The sequence below is a fragment of the Dama dama genome, chromosome 21 (genome assembly GCF_033118175.1).
Source record: "Dama dama isolate Ldn47 chromosome 21, ASM3311817v1, whole genome shotgun sequence".
In the NCBI taxonomy this organism is placed as follows: Eukaryota; Metazoa; Chordata; class Mammalia; order Artiodactyla; family Cervidae; genus Dama; species Dama dama.
The window spans coordinates 59,023,533-59,039,959 of NC_083701.1; the positions used below are offsets into that span (position 1 = coordinate 59,023,533).

The following is a 16,427-nucleotide window of genomic DNA, read 5'->3' on the forward strand; positions in this document are numbered from 1 at the left end:
TTGAGGGCCCCAGTAACTAGCTACAAGCGCTGAATTCTGCCAACAGTTGGTGAGACTGGAAGAGGTCCCGGAGCATCAGATGAGACTACAACCCCAGTCAACACTTTACTTTCAGCCTAGTGAGACTCTGAGCCAAGGATCCAGAATAACCTATCCCTGATCAAGTTGAGCGTTTCTGCATATCTTTCAGAACATTTAGATTCCTTTATAATGCACTATCATTTTTCATAAGTCAGACTGGTAAAGGTCAAAAGTGTTATAATGTTGTACTGGCTAAAGAATTAGAAAATAAGATTCCTAATAATTGTGAACAGAAGTATAAATTGGTACATTCTCTATAATAAACAATTTGCCAATGCCAACAAAAAAAAAATTAAACTGCACATATTTTTTGACCAAGTGATTCAACTTGGGAATTTATCTTACAGATTTACTCTTATACAAGATTTTATATATACACATATATGCAATCCATATATTTATAAGATTATTTATTACAACAGTGTTTGTAAAGTAAAAAATTTAGGCAATAACCTAAGTTTCCATCATTAGGAACTAAATAATTTTGACACACCCATTAAAAATAATGGTGAAATGGGAATTCCCTGGCAGTCCAGTGGTTAGGACTCCATGCTTCCAATGCCAGGGTCCAGGTTCAGTCCCTGGTTGGGGAACTAAGACCCTGCAAGCCATGTGGCAAAGCCAAAAAAAAATTATGAAGCACAGTCATTTATGTATTGGTAAACATATGTTATTAAATGAAAAAAGAGAAATAGAATACTATACATATGCTATCATTTTAAAGGAAAAAACATATATTGTTGCTTTTGTTTAGTGTATCCAACTCTTTTGTGACCCTGTGGACTGTAGCCAACCAGGTTACTCTGTCCACGGGATTTCCCAAGCAAGGATACTGGAGTGGGTCACAATTTCCTTCTCCAGGAGACCTTCCTGAATTAGGGGTTGAAGCCGTGTCTCCTGCACTGGTAGGCGGATTCTTTGCCACTGAGCCACCAGGGAAATATATATATATATATATAAATATATAATCTACACACATACATTTTATATGTAAAGTAATGAATGTATGTATTTATATGAAGAATATATTCTTATATTTGCAGAGAATAAGTATAGAAATGCATACAAAAATAGCACCAGTGTTTGTAGAAGAAAAAGAAACTGAGTGGCTAGGATATGGAGTAGGTACATAGAACTGGGACATGATACACAGAAGAAAAAACACACTTTGAAGCATAAGACAAATTTCCCTATGAGCTCAGAAGTTTTAAGATTTACTCCAAAATCAAGAGTCCAAAACAAGATTCAAATAAAAAGTGTGGCTAATTATAAACTGTATTTTAATTAGCACATAAACTGTATTTTAATTAGCATAAATATTTTTCAAATAGCTATCAAAGCTATTTCTATAGAATAATTTGATGAATCTAGAATAGTACTACGTCATTTAGGAGAAAATAACTTCTAACACTTGCTGATAAATTAAAAATAAATTTAATCTAATTTCACTAACAAGTATATGCTATGAATGAGTTCAGAAGTTGCTCCTGATTTTGCACCCAGTTTAAGAGACCTGATACATAAAATGCTATTTATATCCTTTTAGACTGGGTAACATTTTTATGGGCCACTGGCAAGATCAATTTTGATACTGAATGTCAGAAGAAAATGCACACAGACCCTCCAAAAATACTCTTATATATGTACTATCATATAGTTAAATGGTGAGGCATTTTAATAGGTTTCAAATGGTAAGAATTTATACTTCATGCTCTATCTCAAACCTAAGTAGCATAAATCCCAGTTCAACTATGTGTTATCTTGGACTTTGTAACTGCATTTTCATAGCAAAGTTTTGTTTCCTAACTACTCAATCTCTCTACATCACTTTTCTTTAAGTTAACTTACCATAAAAATCCCGAAGCATTATGTAAAATGATGATGATATACTGGTTTTCACTATGAAGGCTACTACAATATTCCTTTCACTCATTTGTTCAACAAATTTCTATTGATGGTCATCCTTCCTACCACACAGAACAGCTGAATAGTAAAAACCATTTTGGAAAGACACAAGAAAGAATAGTTAGGATGCTGCTGCTGCTGCTGCTAAGTCGCTTCAGTCGTGTCTGACTCTGTGCGACCCCATGGACGGCAGCCCACCAGGCTCCCCCGTCCCTGGGTGAGAAATAGACAAAAAACACTCAGATAAGAGTTTATAGAATTTGAATCCATAACTCCAATTGTTCATAAAGCTTATCCTCATTCTTTTCCTGGGGTTCTGTCAGACACCCCGATGTCCTTATAGATCAGCCTTCTTTTTCCTTAAGCTATTTTGTTATTCATTCATTCAGGTTGTCAGTAACTGTTCCCTGAGCACATTAACATTCATTGTTCAGTCACTAAGTCGTGTATGACTCTCTGCAACCCCATTGACTTCTCACCAGGCTTCTCTGTTCGTGGGGATTTCCAGGCAAGTATGCTGGAGTGGGTTACCATTTCCTTCTCCAGGGGATCTTCCCATCCCATCGAACTCCCATCTCGGGCAAGACAGGTGGATTCTTTACCACTGAGTCACCAGACAAGCCCTTCATTAAGCACACTTTATCAATTACTGTGTAAGGCGCTAGGATTACATTGATGAAGAAGATACATGACTCTTACATCATGAAATCTATTTAATTTGTTCATTTCCTCCCCTACTTTTTGTAGAGAAAATCTTCAGTGTCTTATAGTTGATAACCACCACTTTCAAAATTCTTTTTAAAAGGTCAACACTTACCAGTGCAATGGTGTTCTTATGTTAATGAAGTTAGTAATTTACTTTTTGAGCACAAAGAAACTTGGAGTTCAAAATGAGTGAAATTAATTTTAAAGCACAGTCATTTCAAGTAAAAGAAATGTTTCTCAGAATGACATGTAAAATATACCTTCTATATATGTATTATTCTGTGATTTTTGGTTCTTCTTAAAATAACTATACTAACTTTTGAAATAGATGTTGCTTTTTCACCAGATATTTTGTTTTCTGCACTGATGTATTCAGTGGCTATGAGCCCCCTAGTGGATGGCAAGTGAAACAAAAACTTTGTGCAGGTTATTCACAGTCAGTTAAAACACATTTTCAATTTTCAGCACCTTGCTGATGAAATACTCGTTGCAAAAGTATTTTAAATTACCAAATAATAGAATATATAAACATTTGCACATTTACAGTCTACAATAAATGACAATACCACTGTGGAAAAAACATCCAGACTATAATCTAAATTTTCCAAAGACTATGCAAACTTTGATTTCTGCATCTCAAATGCTAAAGAATGAGCCATGACAAAATTGACTTATAACCACAGGGTAAGTGGGTCAGTGATACTAAATACTTCTCCCACCACCACCTTTCAACCACACTTCATTTTGTCCTCGAGTGCTTTACATCCTGTCCTTAGAGGAATGTTAACTATCTTATGTCTGAAAAGTTGGGGAAAAGATAGACTGTTCCTGGCTGTATTTCAGATAAGAACTTTGTTAACTGCACATGTGTTCCACACAGAATTAAATCATGTCAGAAGCTAAAAGTATAAGGTGGAGACCTGTCAAACTCAAGCCAGTTTATAATGCAACTCAATGAAATATTTCATACAAAAAAATCGAGGACAAAAGCCAACGTATGCAGGCTGCCAGAAGAGCAGGTGCAAACTGGACTGTCCTGGGAAAACTGGCATATATTGCAATTCTATTTATAGGTTTCTTAAATGAAGGAAACTTGACAATGGTTCAAGTTTAATTCAATTGAAAACAGGAAGCATTTACTCTCACCAGCAGAGTAAATGAAGTATAGGAAGTATACTCTCACGAGCAAAGTATTAGAGATCCAATTGCTCCAGATCCTCACAGATGTTAAAAGATATCATGGTTTTTGTTTTTGTTTTAAAATTGTAGCTTTCGGCTAGCCGTCCGGCGCCCCTCAGCTCGGGAGCGCTGGCTCCGCCGGCGGAGAAATGGACCAATTTTGACAAGATGTAGTAAATGCAGCGTGCCTGATGGAATATGTTCAGCCATGGCATCCGAACTTTGTAAGACGATCTCTGTGGCAAGGCTGGAAAAGCACAAGAATTTGTTCTTAAATTATAGGAATCTGCAGCATTTCCCATTGGAGTTACTGAAAGATGAGGGACTACAGTACTTGGAGAGACTCTACATGAAAAGGAACTCCCTTACAACCTTGCCAGAAAACCTTGCTCAGAAGCTTCCAAACCTTGTGGAACTGTATCTTCACTCAAATAACGTAGTTGTGGTTCCGGAAGCCATTGGGTCCCTTGTAAAACTACAATGTTTGGATCTTAGTGACAATGCCTTAGAAATCGTTTGCCCAGAAATTGGTCGTCTGAGAGCTTTACGTCATCTTCGATTAGCTAATAACCAACTGCAATTCCTACCTCCAGAGGTTGGCGATTTGAAGGAGCTGCAGACACTAGACATTTCTACCAATCGTTTGCTAGCTTTACCCGAGAGGCTTCACCTGTGCCTTTCTCTGCAGTACCTCACTGTGGACCGAAATCGTCTATGGTGTGTGCCGCGCCACCTCTGCCAGCTGCCCGGCCTCAATGAGCTCTCCATGGCTGGAAACCATCTTGCATTTTTGCCACTTGATTTAGGTCGATCTCGAGAACTTCAATACGTGTACGTGGATAACAACATTCATCTGAAAGGCTTGCCATCCTTTCTGTACAACAAAGTCATCGGGTGCAGTGGCTGTGGTGCTCCCATTCAAGTTTCTGAGGTGAAGCTGCTTTCCTTTTCATCAGGGCAACTAACCGTTTTCCTCCCTGCTGAGGTGAAGGCCATAGGGACAGAGAAGGATCATGTCCTGCCTCTGCAGGAGCTGGCCATGAGGACTCTGCATCACACCTACCACGCTTCTCTAAAAGATCTGGACGTCCTGTCTCCAGTCTCGGTGCCCAGAAGCCTCCTGGAGCTGCTGCACTGCCCCCTGGGACACTGTCACCAGTGCGCGAGCCCATGTTTACGATCGTCTACCCCAAGCTCTCTTCCTTGAGAGAGACGCCAATGGCAGGGCTGCACCAGGGGAGGACAACTGTGAGTTTTGTGGCTTACTGCTGCTCCACCCAGTGTCTGCAGACTTTTGACCTACTGAGTTGATAAACACTCAGGAGCCTCAGGAGCGTTGCCAGCTTGACACTGCAGTTGCCCGCATACCGCACACTGCGCGGCAGAGGGGTGGAGAGTCCAGCCAGGCCCGGCAGCCCTTGCGTCCTGCCACACTCGGAGACTGCAGGACTCTGAACATCACGATCAAGCGTCAGAACTGCAATGCCTTCACCCTTCCCCCAAGTTGGAATATAGCCTCCCCCGACTTAAAAAAATAAATAAATAAAATAAAATAAAATTGTAGCTTTCTAAGTGAGTGCATCAAAAGTGGCTCATTGTCACCTTGCTTTGCATCTTTCAAATGACTAAAGACATAGGGCATTCTCCTTGTAGTTTTATCAGGCTAGCAGCCATTTGTGTATTTCTGTTGTGAAGAAAATACTTTCTGCACTTTTAGGTTTTTTTGTTTGTTTGTTTGTTTTTTTAGGCCATGCCTGGTCTCTTAGTTGTAGCATGTGAACTCTTAATTGCAGCATGTGGGATCTAGTTCCCCAACCTGGGACTGAACCCAGATCCCCTGCATTGGGAGATTAGAGTCCTAGCCATTGGACTAAGTTCCTTATTCATATTATTTAAAGGTAAGTGTTCTTTATATTTCTTTTTAAGCTACATGTATTGCAAATATTTTCTCTGGAAATTTCTTAAAGTTTAATTTGGTTATACATTTTCTTAGTATCTTTTGATGAACAAAGTTTTTATTTTGATGATGTCTAGTTTGTCATTTGTTTGCCTTTTATGGTTAGCACTTTCTGTGTTTATCTATAGAATCTTTGCCTACATCATGAACATAGCCTCCTCTGGTTCTTCCTAGAAGCTTTATAGTTTTAGCCCAAATCAAGGTCACAATGACTTTCTTCTACATTTTCTTCTATAAGTTTTATACTTCTAATTCTCATTATTATTGCTATGATCCATTTTTGGTTATTTTTATAGTAAAAAAGCAAGCTTCAAATTTCATTTTCTAAATGGATATTCACTGTTTCAGCACAATGAGACTTGTTTAAAGGCCAGAATATGGTCTATCTTCTTACTATTCTGTGTACCACTAATAAGAATGAATATTCTATTGTTGTCTGGTGGATTGTTCTGTAAATATCAATTAGGTCACATTGATTGATACTGTTTTTCAAGTCTATTATATCTTTGATGATTTTCTGCCTACTGGTTTTATCAGTTATTGAGAGAAGGGTATTTGTAACTCCAATCACAACTGTGGATTTGTTGATTTCTCCCTGTAGTTAGGTGTGTATTGTTAGGTCTTCAATTACTACCAGTGTGAAAAACCTGTGCCTTGAGGCTAGACAAACAATAACATGATTATCAATATGGTTAAGTTTATCAACTTCCTCTTTATTTTCTATTTGTCTGATGTGTTTCCTATCCCCCGTTCCTTCTGTCTTCTTTTGATTAAGTATGTTTTGTATTCCACTTTATCTCCTTTGTTGATCTGTTATAACTCTTTGTTTTGTTACTTTCGGGTTTATAATACACATCTTTAATTTTTCATAGTCTTTCTTCAAACAGTACTATACCACTTCAAATCTAATGAAAGGACTTTGCAATAGTTGACTTCCATGCCTCCCATCTCAAATGTTACGCCATTGTTGTCATATATTTTATTTCACATATGGCCTGAACCCCATAATAAAACATTATTATTATTTTTAACTAGTCAATTATCTTCTAAAGATTTTTAAATAATAAGAAAAAAGGATTATATATTTACCCATGTATTTATCACTGTCATTGCTGTTCATTTCTTGTGTTGATACATGTATCTACCTGGTATACCTTTCCTTCTGCCTGGAGAACCCTGTTTATTTCCTACAATATAGTTATGATTGTGTTGAATTTGTATGTCTGAAAAGGTATCTTTGCCTTCAGTTTTTAAAGATAGTTTCCCTGGGTATAGAAAACAGCTTGATGGCTTTTTTATTTTCTTTTTAGTCTCTTAGTACTTTAAAGACATTTGCTACATTCTCACCTCTCTTACATCGTTTTCAACAAGAAATCTGCTGTCATCTTTTTCTTTGTAAACATGTATGTATATAAACAGTCTTCCCTGGTAGCTCAGACGGTAAAGCGTCTGCCTTCAATGCAGGAGACCTGGGTTCGATCCCTGGGTCGGGAAGATCCCCTGGAGAAGGGAAAGGCCACCCACTCCAGTATTCTGGCCCGGAGAATTTCATATACTATATAGCCCATGGGGTCACAAAGAGTCGGACACAACTTAGCTTATACTTGGAGAGCTTCTTAAAATTACAGATTTGTAGTTTTAGTGAAATCTGAAAAAAATCTGGCAATCATTTCTCTAAATTTTTCTTTGTACTCTCCATCTCTCCTTCCCCTTCAAATATATGTATTTAGCTACTTGATATTGTCCCACAGTTTGTGATACTCTTTCACTTTTAAAATTATTTTCTTCATTTTTTTAAATTTTGGGTTCCATTTTGGAAAACTTCTATTGGTTTGATTTCAAATTCACTGATCTTTTCTTCTTCAATACCTAATCTTCCTTTATCCCCATCAAGTGCACTTTTCATTTCTAATATTATCATTCTCATCTCATTTTAGCATTAGGTCATTTTAGCACTTATTTTCACATATTACATACCTTACTTAACTTTTAAAATTATATGAAATACAATTACAGTACTAATGTTAACATTCTTGCCTGCTCCTTCTAGCACCTCTGTTGCTTCTGGATCGGTGTCCGGCATCCGGTTACTGCCTCACTATTGATGGTGCTTTCCTGCTGTTGTGTATGCTTGGTTATCTCTGGCTGAATGCCAAATATTATACATTTTATCTTGGTGGCTTCTGGATATTTTTGTATTCCTATAAATCTTCTTTAAGTTTGTCCTGGGAGGCAGTTAAATTACTTGGAACAGGCTTATCCTTTCAGGTCTTGTTTTTATGATTTGTTATTCTGTCTGAAAGCAATCCTCGGTTTAGCATTAATTATTCCCCACTGCTGAGGCAAGACTTTTCAAAATACTCTACTCAATGTTCCAGGAATCTTGAGGTCTTCTTGTCTGGCTGCTGAGAACAGACACTGTTCTCGATGCTGTGTGAATGCAGGCCAGTGTTCCTCTGATCATTTTGGATGGTTCTTTACCTGACCTTGAGTAGTTTCTTCACATGCGTGTCCCAATCATCCCTCCACTGAAAACTCAAGGATTACCATCCTTAGATCTCTAGGATATCTTGCTGTTCAGTTCACTACTCTCAGGTACTCTGTCTCGCAAACTCCAGTGGCCCTGGTCTCCCCAAACCCTCAGAACTGTCTCCTCAATTCAGGAAGACCTCTGGGCACTGCTTATACTCCTCTCCTCTGCAACATCCTGCATGCACACTAAGTCACTTCAATCGTGTCCAACTCTTTGTGACCCTATGCACTGCAGCCCGCCAGACTCCTCTGTCCATGGGGATTCTCCAGGCAAGAATACTGGAGTGGGTGGCTATCCCTCCTCCAGGGGATCTTCCCAACCCAGGGATCAAACCCGCATCTCTTATGTCCCCTGCACTGGCATGGGAGTTCTTTACCACTAGCACCACCTAGGAAGCCCTTTGCAACATCCTAGAAACTCTCAAAGCAATATACTAAGACAATCACAGGGCTCACGTTATTTCCTTTCTCTCAGGATTCTCCTTTGTCGTCTGATGCCTAATTTCTTAAAAACCATTGTTTCAAATATGTCTATTTTTTTCAGATGCTTCAGGCAAAAATATAAATCTATGCCTTATTACTCCATCCACACATATAGCAGAAGTCTTAAACATATATTTTAATTATTACTATTACTCTAAAATAATCAAATGCTCACAAAGATACTTGGAAGGTCACGAGTAACAGCCAGTCAAGAAATGATGATTATTACCAAACTGTTAACTATTCATTATACAAGTTCTAACTTGCTTTAAAACTTTACACTTTAGATCCAAGATAATCAATTTATAGTTTGTTATTTTCTTGTCATCACTTACACCTGGCAGCATTTTTCACCATCTAACAAAATGCACTGAAATGTAATTTAGTCATATGACTTTTTGTTTTCCATTCATGTCTAATTAAAATCCCAGACCCAGTCATAATGCAGTCTCTCAGTACTTTGTGTCATTATTTAATCAGTAAAACATAGAAATAAATACTTAAGAATCTATAATGCCTATAATATATTCTTTGTGCTATGCTTCTTAAAATGCTTCATAGTCCATTAGAAACAGGTAGCTCTGTTACTTTTTCCTATTACTTTTAAATTCTTGTTTCACAATAGAATAAAGAAGTAGCAAAAATAAAAGAAATATTACATAATAAGACAATTACAAGATCAGAGTCAAAATTTATTATTGAAGATTTAACCTAATATTCTCAATATATTCAATTTTAAATATGAATCATGCTGAAGTTATCTGAGCCATGTGGTAAAAGGTAATATCTGTACTGAATTTCAATAAATATTTGTTAAATAAATGAATTATTATAATGAGTTATTATAATATGAATGAATATAATCTTCAACTAATTTAACACAATACTGTGAATTACAGGAGAGGGGGAATAAATGGAAGAAAATGCTTCCAAATTTATACCATGGCAGAAGACCTTAAAATATAACATAACAAAGAATTTTAGAGCTGGAGTGTTTTTTAAGATCTTGGGGAGTGCCCTTCCTATTTCAGAAATGAGAAAAGTAAACACAGAAAAAAGACAGACATCTACAAATGCTGAGAGCAAAGGGAAGAAGCAAGAACAGGACCCACATCTAACTTCCAGTTTTTGTACCTCTTTCACCATACAAATTAGTCACACTATTTCTTGTTTTTTAACTTCTCCCAATGTTCTAGGAAGTGCTAAAAAGATAAATAGTAAAATTTTACATAAAAGAAAAAAACAGGCTCTTCCCTGGTGGTCCAGTGACAAAGACTTCATGGTCCCAGTGCAGGGGGCATGGGTTTGATCCCTGGTCAGGGACTAGATTCCACATGCTGCAACTAAGACCCAGTGCAGCCAAATAAATAATAATAATAAAAGAAAAAAAAAACAATTAGCTATTCTTAAATTTCATTAATTTTCAACTATGAAAAGTATGAAGCATTCAACTTTTCAATAATTTCAAATGTATAAAAACATCAACTGTTTTAAAACAGTTTTACTTTGGTTTTCCTGTAATTTTTTAAGAAAACATATAGTTTTAAGAATAGTTATTTTGCCCACTTTCTTCTACATCCCATCTTAGATCCTCTAACCTGGTGGTTCACAACTCTCTTCCTTCCCAAAGCCTCTTTATAAAACACTTTGTAACATCCTCTTTACTACCCTGAAAAGGAAATTCAGAGGAAGAAATTGTCCTGATAAATTACATAATTTTTAAGACATATATATTCCTAACCCTATAATAAAGAGAAAATAAATAATTTATAAAAAAATAAAACATATTTAAATAAGTAAATGCTGAAGAACAACATCCCAATATGTTATAATAAAGAAGTCAGATACTTACAGCTACATGAATGTGGCCAACATGTGCCCGACTCAATAAATGTATCAGAACAGTATACTCAAATATGGAATGGTGCTGCCTTTAAGAACCACAAAAGTCCACTAAGTGTTATGCCTCTTAGTGACAGAGCTACAGAGGACAATTGCCACTGAGCTATTAAAGGACATTGGTGTTTCCCTCCCTAACAGGTCTCTAAAGGCCTTTGTGCTTTGCCACTGGTCTCCACGAGGAGTACTGGAATCTCTTGGAAGCTTGTTAGAAATATAGATTCTCAGATGTTCCCTCAAACCTATTAAATTCAAATCATTATTTTAATAAAATTGTCAGGTTACATGGATGTAAATTAAAGGCTGGGAAAGCACTGGGCACTTCTGGGGGACACAGTGAGGCAGAGAGTAAGCAAACTGCGCCTAACAAAAAGAGCAGTCATTTCAAAACTTACTGTGAAGGAAAACCATTTGAAAATCTCTAACAATATTTTGTATCTAAGTTGATAACAAATATTTGCTATTTTTGTAAATAAGTAAATTAAGTAAATACTCATTATTAATAACTTAGAGTTACGTTCTAGAGCCAACTTGGTATTCACCATTCAGTAAATACTAAAGGTCTATGTGTAAAGCACTGTGCTAAGATCTGTGCAGAGATATTACTTTGCCAACAAAGGTCCATCTGGTCAAGGCTATGGTTTTTCCAGCGGTCATGTACTGATGTGAGAGTTGGGCTGTGAAGAAAGCTAAGCGCCGAAAAATTGATGCTTTTGAACTGTGGTGTTGGAGAAGACTCTTGAGAGTCCCTTGGACTGCAAGGAGATCCGACCAGTCCATCCTAAAGGAGATCAGTCCTGGGTGTTCATTGGAAGGACTGATGCTGAAGCTGAAACTCCAGTACTTTGGCCACCTCATGAGAAGAGCTGACTCATTGGAAAAGACCCTGATGCTGGGAGGGACTGGGGACAGGAGGAGAAGGGGACGACAGAGGATGAGATGGCTGGATGGCGTCACCGACTCGATGGACATGAGTTTGAGTAAACTCCGGGAGTTGGTGATGGACAGGGAGCCCTGGCGTGCTGCAATTCATGGGGTTGCAAAGAGTCGGACATGACTGAGAGACTGAACTGAACTGAACTGAAGATCTGTGCTAAAATAAAAAGTCATAAAATAGGTCAAAACCACTACAGTATATAGTTAAAAATTAAACTAAAGCCTCCTAAAAGCAAGAAAATAGAACGTAATTTTTCTTCAAGCATAGTTCTAGGTCCATAGATTTAAATTAATCAAACAAAAGTTTCTCTTTTTGAGGCTGCTGGTTTCTGAATGATATTAAAGAACAAAGTACTAATAATATTGTACTTTAAACTGGAGCTATATTCTTTATGAGAAAATCCATATTACTGTCCAAGTCAAATATTGCTAGAAAACTCATTCCAGTAAGACAGGAGAGAGACATGGGGAGAGAGAAAGACAAGACAGTGAGAGAGGAGAGGGAGGTAAGGGGAACAAGGAAACAGGCTTACCTGAAGTAATTTAAATAGAAACAGAAGAAAATAAGAAAAGAACGGAGAAATTTCAATGCTGCTAAAAGAGCTAACCACTCTCTCTCTAGGACAGGAAAAGGCAAACTTTTTTTGTAAAGGGTCATAGATATTATCGAAGAAGGCAATGGCAATCCACTCCAGTACTCTTGCCTGGAAAATCCCATGGACGGAGGAGCCTGGTGGGCTGCAGTCCATGGGGTCACGAAGAGTCAGACACGACTGTGTGACTTCACTTTCACTTTTCATTTTCATGCATTGGAGAAGGAAATAGCAACCCACTCCAGTGTTCTTGCCTGGAGAATCCCAGGGACGGCAGAGCCTGGTAGGCTGCTGTCTAAGGGGTCGCACAAAGTCGGACACAACTGAGGCAGCTTAGCAGCAGCAGCAGCAGCATAAACAATATAAGCTATGAAGGCCATATAACTGGTTTCTTCTAACTGCTCAACTCTGTAGTTTTAGCTGAAAGTAGCCACAGACAATAACTAAACTAACAGATGTGTCTGTGTTCCAACAAAACTATTTACAAGACATACGGCACAGATTTGATGCCAGCGACAGAGTTTGCTGATCCCTTGCTCTAGGGAAAAAAATTCAAAAGGTCCACACATACATGCCTAATAAATTAATACAGAACCTGCATTAAAAAAATAAACACTCTTTCTTGCTTCTGGTAAGGGGACTTATTCTTGAAGAGAAAGTATTTTCCAAGTAAAAGTTTATACAAATTATAACCAATTCCATTTTCCAGGTATAATTACCAAATCTGATATTAAACTCTTGACTTCTTCCCTAACTAAAAGTAATTCTTCTTAACAAAAGGGGCTATTGGTTTGATTTGTATGAGGTTCAGAAAGTAAGGATATAATTACAGGATACATTGAGTCAGTAAAGTATGCATTTACTAGTTACAGATGTCAAAGGCACCAGGCAAAAGAAAAAATTAAAAAAAGAACGACTACATCTTGCTTCCCTATAATGTGTCAGAATTCTACCGTTCATTTGGGCTAGTACTTTGTTAGTGAAAGAAGCATCAAGGGATAATATTGAAAGAAATATATTTGTTTTTACCACCTTCTTCAAAGATTAGAGATATGCTTCTAATTTCCCTACAATGGTGAAGTAAGTACTCATAAATTTGTTGGATTTATTTTTAACATCCATAACTCCTAACAATATGCACTCCAAAACTTAATAATCTATTATGTAATCCAGGGTTCTAGTATTTCCTTTTTTCTTCCTAAACCTAACTTTCTAGAGTCCAAAGGAAACTATCTCATTCAGCTATCTAGTTTTTGAAGGAGTCTGCTTCCATTATCCATTTTATTGCCATTTATTCATTTAAAATCCTATCTCCATTGGTTTTCATCTATTTTTTTCATCCAAGTTTATATAGTTTGACCATTACTCTTGCCATTTCACAAATTTTCCTGATTCGTCAAGTCCTTGTGTAGCAGACACTGCTGCTGTCTCAACCCACACTGGCTTATTCCTTCACTGCTCCCTACATAGTGATGCTTTCTAACTGTATTTGTAATATTCTGCCTGACTGTTTTCTCTGGCACAGGAATATGCTTGAGCAATGAGTTCCAGAGAGTTAATACCCACCAGAAATAGTCTTAATCCAATAGCAAAGGAAAGTTATGGATACATATCTCCAGTCTCCTTGCCCACTGCATGGGATAACTCTGAGGAAATGATACTTGGTCTCCCAAAAGTACCAGTAAGATTGAGACACAATTGCTAAGAGGTTAAGGTCTTGAGTGCATCTGATATTGTATTCCCTCCTTAACTGGATCATTTCCCACCTCCCTACAGGCAATGCCTTAGATTGCCTTACATATAAAACTACTTGCTCCTAAATTTTTGTGTGCTTAAGGTGGTCCTCAATCTAAGATGGTCCTCTAACCTTAAAATTCCTGAGTTCCTGAGATTTTGCACTGAGATGTGTTCACAGCATACCAGCCATAAAATCACCACTGTTTTGCCCAAGATAGGATTTACACTGTCTGTTTCACTTTTGCTAGTTTTCAAACAATCAGCACAGCCGTCATTTCATTATTTTCCTAAGATGTAGCAACACACCAAGATGGTGGCTTTAGGCATCTTCTCAAGTGCCTCGTCCTGGAGAAGGAAATGGCAACCCATTCCGGTATTCCTGCCTAGGAAATTCATGGACAGAGGAGCCTGGTGGGCTACAGTCCATGAGTTCACAAAGAGTCAGATACGACTTAGCGACTGAACAACGGCAAAGTGACTCATGGTCACCTTACCTGTTATAATTGAGTGCTCATGTAATAGAGGCAACATGCCTCAGCTATACTGGACACAGGAGGGGCGTGGGTGATGGGGCTGAAGGCACGCCTCCAGGGCACATCTGCTAGCGGCAGGCAAGGCTCCGACAGCCAGCAGAGGAGTCGAGATGGCCAGCCTCCACACAGCCATGAGCCTGGAGGGTCATGGACACCAGGGGACAGGTCTAGCTGGCAGCCAGCCTGGCTTGGGTTCTTCCGCCTCAGCTGAGCACCTTCCCCACCCCACAGATGTGGAGGATCACAACCCTCCAGTTCTCAGCCAACCCTCCTCTCTTCTGGGTCTTTTCCATTCCTGGCACCTGGCGGGGTGTCCAGCCAGAGAAGACTGACCGGGTGGCAGACAGAGGTTGGAGGGCACCACCATCCTACGTAGGGTCAGACCACAGGCCAGCGGCCAAAGTCCAGTCTCTGCTGAAAGACAGTTAAGAGCTGTTACTGTGAAAATGGGCGGGGGTCGGGTGACCAATCCCTGGGTCAGGAAGATCCTCTGGAGATGGAAATGACAATCCACTCCAGTATCCTTGCCTGGAGAATCCCATGGACAGAGGAGCCTGGTGGGCTACAGCCCACTGGGTCGCACAGAGTCAGGCACGGCTGCAGTGACTGAGCAGCAGCAGGTGCCCTCAAGCTGGAGGGGATCTACATCACAAACCGCAACTCAAACTGTGTTACTAAGAAACTCCTACTGAGCAGAATCTGATGTTAACTTTAAAGGAGAGATTTGTTCTTTGCCTTTGAATTGTAATAGGGACAGTGTGGGCAGACAGTCCTTAGCATGCCACTCTTACCTGGCCAGCATGTGGCCATTAGCACAAGACCCTTAGAGCAGTGGCTAGAGATGCCCCTCTGCCAACAGTCAGACTCCCAGCGATCCTCCAGGCAGAAAGTGCAGTGAGAGGTGGGTTGTGCCCTTTGCCCCAGGTCTTCCTGGGCCTCCGGCCTAGGGACCAGCAGGTGAGCTGGGGTGGCCTGGGACAGGCTAAGGACTGTGCCCTGCAAAGTTCCAGAGCCCCTGCCAAGCCCGCCCAGTGGCTGGGCCCAGGCCTCGACCGAACAGCGGGGGCACATGTCCATGGAGTCACTGTGACTCCATGAGTCACAGTCCATGGAGGCCTCAGCACCTGAGTATGCGGATAACTGTCACTAAGGTAATAGCTTCGGTCTGTCCATTCAAGTTTCAAAAACTGGTACAGCTTGATCAGTTGTCTACCCCTAGGAGGTGGCCAGAGGTCAGGGTTAAGTTGCAAGAACACTGTACACCATTACTTCAGGTCCACCTCTGTGGTTGGGGCTATTCTCAAAGAAGGGCAATTGTTGTGAGCTGGGAATTAATCTGACTGGTATTTGCCACAAATGATTCTCTCCAGTTTAAATGAAAAGCCTGCAGTCCTGGGCACTGGGTTCCCTCAGTGATGAAGGCTGTGCAGGGTCTGGGGACCCCATCCTGAGAGCACTGCCGGCCTCATCTGCCAGGCCCGGACCCCGTAGGAGGACCCAGACCGGGGGCTGGATGTGAACACTCCTGGGCAGGGTAACCAGCCCCCTTCTCTTAGCCAGGGCCTGGACCTCAGAGAGCAAAGGCTGAGTCTCGGGACCTTGCCTTTTCTTGTCAGAACAGAGAATATCATTTGTTTTGGTGGAGGTTCTCGGGAATATTCTGACCCAACCATGACCTGACCTCAAGAACAAAGGATCTGACGCTAACGATATCCCTCCCTCACCTTTCCTATAATGGGCTTTGCTGAAAGTTTTGGGGTTCTGAGGATGTGAGCCACCCGTCGCCTCTCATGGCATTGCAATATATTTTTCTCTGTTCCAGACTCCGGAGCTTTGGTACCATTTGGCCTCACTACATGGGGCACACAGACTTGCATTCAGTAACAC

The 16,427-nt window shown here is 39.6% G+C and overlaps 1 protein-coding gene and 1 pseudogene across 5 annotated transcripts in view; one reads left to right on the forward strand and one right to left on the reverse strand.

Annotated features, from left to right (window-relative positions):
- Positions 1–16,427, reverse strand: part of RIMS2 (regulating synaptic membrane exocytosis 2) — a 599,507-nt gene that overhangs the window by 403,360 nt on the left and 179,720 nt on the right. The window lies entirely within an intron of this gene.
- On the forward strand, positions 3,972–5,399 carry LOC133042725 (leucine-rich repeat-containing protein 28-like; annotated as a pseudogene).